The sequence below is a fragment of the Gossypium hirsutum genome, chromosome A07 (genome assembly GCF_007990345.1).
Source record: "Gossypium hirsutum isolate 1008001.06 chromosome A07, Gossypium_hirsutum_v2.1, whole genome shotgun sequence".
In the NCBI taxonomy this organism is placed as follows: domain Eukaryota; kingdom Viridiplantae; phylum Streptophyta; class Magnoliopsida; order Malvales; family Malvaceae; genus Gossypium; species Gossypium hirsutum.
Genome location: NC_053430.1, coordinates 98,776,621 through 98,783,037, shown reverse-complemented (window position 1 = coordinate 98,783,037; position 6,417 = coordinate 98,776,621). Strand labels below are relative to the sequence as shown.

Genomic DNA, 6,417 nt, shown 5'->3' with positions numbered 1-6,417 from the left:
CTAAATTAATAAAATAAAATAAATAATAAATAATAAAATTAAAATAATATCTTCTATTTTTAGCTTTTTACAAAGTCAAAATTGATGTTAAATCCTTGGCTTTCCCATTTTTATGATTTGGTCCCAACTCAATTATTTATCTTTCAATTTGACCCCTTTTTGCTCGTTTTTGACCAATTGCATCCCTGACAAGATTAATCCATAAAAATACCAATTAAGCAGGGATTAATTCAGAAATAAGCCAAATTAAACAGAAGAATCATGTAAATTAACCTGTTTATGTCTTTCTCACAACCCAATCCTAGACATGTTCATTCCCATTACCACATCACTTTATTTCTTTCTATTGAAGAGGCATTGAGCTTATTTTATTCATGCTTGCTATTTTATTATGTGAAAGCAAAATACTAAATAATAAATAAAAATAAACACCTAAAAAGAAATAAAAACTAAAGAAAAAAATTTTCCCCTTTTTATTTGTTTGACTTCTCCTCCTCGTCTTGCTGTTTTGATGCTTTGAACTCGCTTTCTTTATCATCTTCCTTCTATGAATCGAAGATATAATGTAGGAACTGAAGAAAAAAATAGTTAGAGATGCTTTTAAAAGTATTTCTTACATAATCATCTCTAACTTTTGCATATTTCCAATAAGCTTATTGTTGGTTATGCATAAACTTCATCATATCCATCATAGTTGACAATTCAAATTTCTTCATAGTGCTTGAAGAAGTGGGCTTTGGAATAGTTAACTCAAGATCAATACTAGGTCCAACCTGCTTATCGGCATTTGGCTCATCTCTTGGTTTATAGACTTTTGGGTCATTTATCGATTCAGTTTCATTCTGTTCTTCCTCCGATTCTACCTCTTCTGTTTCAGTAATTGAGTTAGCGTCAGTTTTAAACTTGTTTGATGACTCATTTGTTTTTGGTTCTGTCAACGCACTTGGTTCAATTGGGTTTAATTCACGGACGTTCTCTATTAACCTTTCAAGATCATGGGCTGTAATGCAACCTTGAACATATGAACCATTTAGATTTGCTTTTGTCTTAACTTGGGCCCTTAAGCAAAGCGAAATTATCAAGGATGGGAAATAAACACTTCCAATTTTCTTTCAAGAACAATCATTGATCTTCTTAAGAATAATCTTCCCAACATTGATGGACCTTTCTATCATAACTGCATACAAAAAAAGTATTTGCTTCTTCGATATGGTCGAACTGTGTGAGATAGGCATGAAACTATATCGAACAAAGTAAAACTATACCTTAGCCAATAAGTTTAGATATTCCTTTTGGCAAGAATGACTATCATATTTTCTTATAATCCATTGGGATCTTAGATTTGTCACAACATTAAGGGCAATTCTCGAAAGAATATCCTTGCCTACAAGAAACTACCTCATACTGACTTGGTGACTGAGCTGCAAAATTATTCAAACCATTAGTGGTAAACTATTTTAACATAGATGAAATAGAAGATACATGAGCTGAAAGTGAGGTTAGTGCATCCACTTCATGTATTCCGGCCACACGTCTTTTTGAAACTGCTCAATTTTTCGGTCATTGGTAGTTATTACTTGTGATCCTTTCAATGATCTCATGAGTCTTGTTATAATACTTAGGAAAAATCACACCATTCGCAGAAGCATCCATCATTAATCTTGTATGTGCATTGAGACCATTATAGAACGTCTCCAATTGGATACAGTGAAGAATCCTATGATGAGGACACTTACGAAGTAATTCATTGAATCTTTCCTAAGTCTCATACAAAGACTCGTCATCCAATTGTTGGAAAGTTGTTACCTCATTTCGCAACTTTATGTTTTTACTCTGTGGAAAATATTTAACCAAAAACCTTTCTGCTAATTCTTTCCAAGTAGCTATCAAACTTGGTGGCAATGAATTCAGCCATGCACGTGCTTAATCTCACAATAAGTATGGAACAGTTTTAACCTCAGCACGTCTTCAGTCACACCAGCTAACTTAAATGAATCACTCACCTCCGTGAATAATAGAAGGTGTAAGTGTGGATCTTCTATGGACATACCACTGAACTGGCCCACCATTTGGAGCATTTGAAACATCATTGGTTTCAATTCGAATTGAAATGCCTTGGTATTCAACCTTTGAATTCCCAGATTTAACTCATTGAAAAGTGGCGAAACGTATTATCTGATGGCATGATCTTTATCATCAGCAATAAGGACTGGATTGTGCACTTGTTTGACTCCATTTCCCCATTTTAATTTCCAAGGTCCATCTCAGTTTGTCTTTGAGCAAATCTCACACATCTTCTTTGTCTAAAAGTCCACTCGATTTTAGAGTCCACGAGTAATAGGTCAATAATTTGATTTATGCTCATAAAACACATGAGAAATAAATAATAAAAACAAAGAATCAATTATTAGTGTTAGAAATAAAATGAGATAAAATAAATAAGAACCAAATTGTAAAAATAATTTCACAAAGAATGATTAAGGCAACAGTCCCCGGAAACGGCGTAAAAAGCTTGTAACGAATTGTAACGTGTTTACGCAAGTGTACATAGTTCTTCAAGTAATAAGTAAGTAAAAATGAGTTATTGTCTCCACATGGACTGTATAAGTTTAAACAATTAATTGCAAAATTATAATTAAGAATTTGATGTAAAAAAAACTCAATAAATTTGGATAGTAATGATTAGATTATTTAAATGCAAGAGTAATCCCTAATGCAAAACTAATCTAGATGCAATTTACCTAAATGTATGAAATGAAGGCTTTAGCAACACAAATAATCACATTAAATGGGCTAGGATAATTATATTAATCAAATCAACTTACTTTCATCATGCTAACATGTTCGGAATTATTTCTTTGGCAACTCGACCTTTTATGGGTTTGGAAACCAAATTAAGTCCTCTTGGATCTTTTACTTAGTTAAATATGCATGTAACTGATCATATTAAACTAATGGTTTCTTAGCTTTTATGCAAAGTCACAGGGACATTTACCTTTGCAACAGTTTAACAACATAAATCTAAAAACCATGCAAGATAATAGAGCTAACTAAAGATATTATGAACCTTAACTTAGTTGGTTTTCATGACCTAAATTAAGCATTGCACTTTTCAATTATGTGTCTACTAGTCGTTGTTTGGTTAGGATCGCTCAGCTAATCTGAGTGCACCAAATCATGTATGAATGAAATGCATCATGATATTTGTAACATGCCCAATTCACCTGGCTCACTAAACCAAAAAACAAAAACACACCAAAATAAATAATAACCAAGACCTAAGCCCGAAATTACAAGGCTCAGTGCCCCAAAATACCTAAACTAGTTTCAGCAGAATAAAGAACCCTAGGCGAGTCGCTACCTCTGTGCCACGTCCGCACCCTTGTACAGCCTCTACCACCGTGTACCAGCATGGCCTCCGTACCTACAAGGAAAACAGGACAACAGACAAAAAAAAAATAGTAGCAAGCTTGTATTTTTTTCCTTCTTTTCTCGGCTATAAAAGCCATAAAAATATCTATCTATTTGGGGGGGATATATGAATATTAATCAAAAACAGAATAGCAAATTTTAGATATGATTCTTTCTTTTGATCTTTTTGTATTTCATTTTATTTTTCTTAAAAGAAGTAGATATAAAAACAAAAGAAAAAAGAAGTCGAATCTTACCATTCTTGTGTGTTCCGAAGAAAAACTACGATTTTTAGGTCCTAGAAGTCGAAAAACCCAAAAAAAGGGAACTTTTTGAACTCCAGCCACTGTGGACGGCGGCGCCGTTGCAGGCGACCAGATACTGTCACAGTGGTCTGACGCTGGAGATAGGCCGAAATTGGGGGAGGGGAGAGAGTTGAGAACCTTTTTTTTGTTTTTTTTAAGAAGATGTGAGAAAATGATTTCAAAAAAAATATATTTTGGCTTATATAGGCTGGCAAAACGCACTAATTTGCTCAGCCCTTTTAAAACACCAAACGGCGTCGTTTTGCGAAGCGACCTGTCCGACCTGACCCACTTCAGCCTAAGATCCGCGAGTTTTTAATCGGAAGGGCTAATCGCGCTTTTAGCTCTTTTGCTTTTTTATTATTTTGCGATTAAGTTTTTTTTATTTTTAATTTTCGCCCCTTAATTTATTTCATTTCCAATCAGGTCCATATCGAAGCTGCGTGTTTTGGAGGGGTGATTATTTCCTAGTTTGGTCCCTCCTTGTTATTCGCGTGTTCGATTCGGTCCTTTTCTTTTTCTTTTTTTTGGATTTTCCCTTAATTTCTATTTTAAATTCAATTTAGTCCTTTTTTAGTTATTTTGCTATTTTGTTATTAAAATTAATTAATTATATTTTTATTATTAACATTATTATTATTACTATTACTATTACTATTGTATTACTATTATTATTATCATTATTATATTTTTTTTTGTATTGACATATAAGTTATTATTATATTAAATAATTTAATATTATTTTTTTAGCACATTTATTTTATTTTTTATATATCATTACTCTTATTATTATCATTTTATCCTTCATTTTATTTATATCTTTTTAAATAATTTCAAACTTTAGAATATTTATTATTTGTATTATTGTAATTTTTATTATTAATATTACTATCATCATTATTAATATTATTATTTTTAAATCCCTCTTTTACATGATAGTTATTTATTTACTCGATTACTATTAGTTTTTTTTTTAATTTTTAATTTCTTAGCTTACTTATTATTTTTCTTTTTATGATTAACTTGTTCATTTTATTCGTTCATTCTCATTTTTCTTGTTGTTGCTTAATGCATTTATTTTGTTATGCATATTGCCATCATGATTTATTTTCACCATAAATTCATAAAAAAGGATTCCTTAATAAATGCAATATTTTGTGTTTGGAAATTCGAGAGGTCGTGCTCTAACGTACTGGGTTTCGATTTTTCTCGTTTGACCCAAATAACTGAATATCCTTTTAAAATTAAAATACATGAGTTTTAAAAATCAAAAGACAAGCTTATTCTCGAGGGCAAAATGTCGTGTCCTAACGTACTGGATTTGACATTTTATTACTTCGGGAGAAGAAGGTCTTTAGCATCCACTTTGATTTATCCAAACATTTTTTTGTAAAATTCACATTAATGAAAAAGGAGGCTTGTATTTTTAAATTCTTTACGGATTTTTAACTTTCGACATTAAGACATTAAGTAATCAATTAGGTATCAATTTTGGGCGTTACGAGGGTACTAATCCTTCCTCGTATGTAACTGACTCCCGAACCCGTTTTCTCGAATTTCGTAAACCAAACTTGTTGTTTTAGTAAAATAAAACATTTTATTAAAACAATCAAATTACGAGGTGATCTGATGACACCTAAACAAAAAAGATTGATGGCGACTTCCCATTTTCATTTTCAAACTAAAAAGTAGATGAGACTTTTTTTTTCAAAAAAAAATGGTTTCGATAGCTTGGCGACTCCACTGAGGACAAATAAGAGAGTCAAGCCGCAAATTGATTATTTTCTGTCTTTTAGTTGAAAAATGGAAATCCGATTTAAAATTACGATCCTCTCATTACGTTTCATTCGTCATTGCTTTATCAGTTTGAGTCCTGGAACGTTTTCGTATATTGTATTGCATGTCCGTTCAATCTTAACCTTTTAAGTGGAAGTGAGAAGCTAGTCTTTCGTGAGGTTTTCACCTCCGTATGGGATAGTGGATCGCTTCCGAGATACATCCGTACCTATGTCTTCGTGAGATTTTCATCTCCGTATAACCATAGGGAAATGTATTCTCTTGAACTGAACTCGATCTGTATGAACCTATAATGGGTGAAGATCGAGGAATCTACTGGTTCAGGTACCTTTTCTTTAGAACTGAACCACATATAGTGAGCCATAAGAGCCCACCCTAGGTAGAGTTGCACCAAACCCTAGTAGTCACCTGAATAAGTGCTCTATTTTTTGATTATTTCTTCTTTACTGACGTGTTTTGTTTTGTTTTGTTTTGTTTATGATTGTATTGCATTTCTATCATCATAGAAAAGAGGTGTTGATTCACGTTTAGTTGTTGAATAGAGAGCTTGTCATGGAAAATAGATTTCTTGATAAAGTGGAATATAATATGGCTGTCCGAATATGGTCTGAGTAAACACAACGAGAGAAGGCTAATAGTCCGTGAAGAAATATACGACTATGCTTTGCTGTCCGAGGATTCAAGCCGACAAAGATTATTCGGGAGCTGTCAACTTCCTTAAAGAAGCTAACAAGCCTCACAAGGATGAGCGTGCAACGGGTCGCAGCCCGGATCAAGCAAAAAGGAGTTAGTAGAGGCATCCATTGGGAAGTTCTCGAGATTTGATCTTAACATCCAGATATGAAGAAAAAGATTGATGTCTTCACTTGGAGTACAAGGGCAAGGCCGTATATGTAATCCGCTT

General features: G+C 32.8%; 1 non-coding gene across 1 annotated transcript; it reads left to right on the top strand.

The window, feature by feature from the left end:
- Positions 1-1,714: 1,714 nt before the first annotated feature.
- On the top strand, positions 1,715-1,821 carry LOC121203911 (small nucleolar RNA R71). Its single transcript, XR_005898843.1, has one exon. It is a non-coding gene; the product is annotated as a small nucleolar RNA R71 (small nucleolar RNA).
- Positions 1,822-6,417: the final 4,596 nt, after the last annotated feature.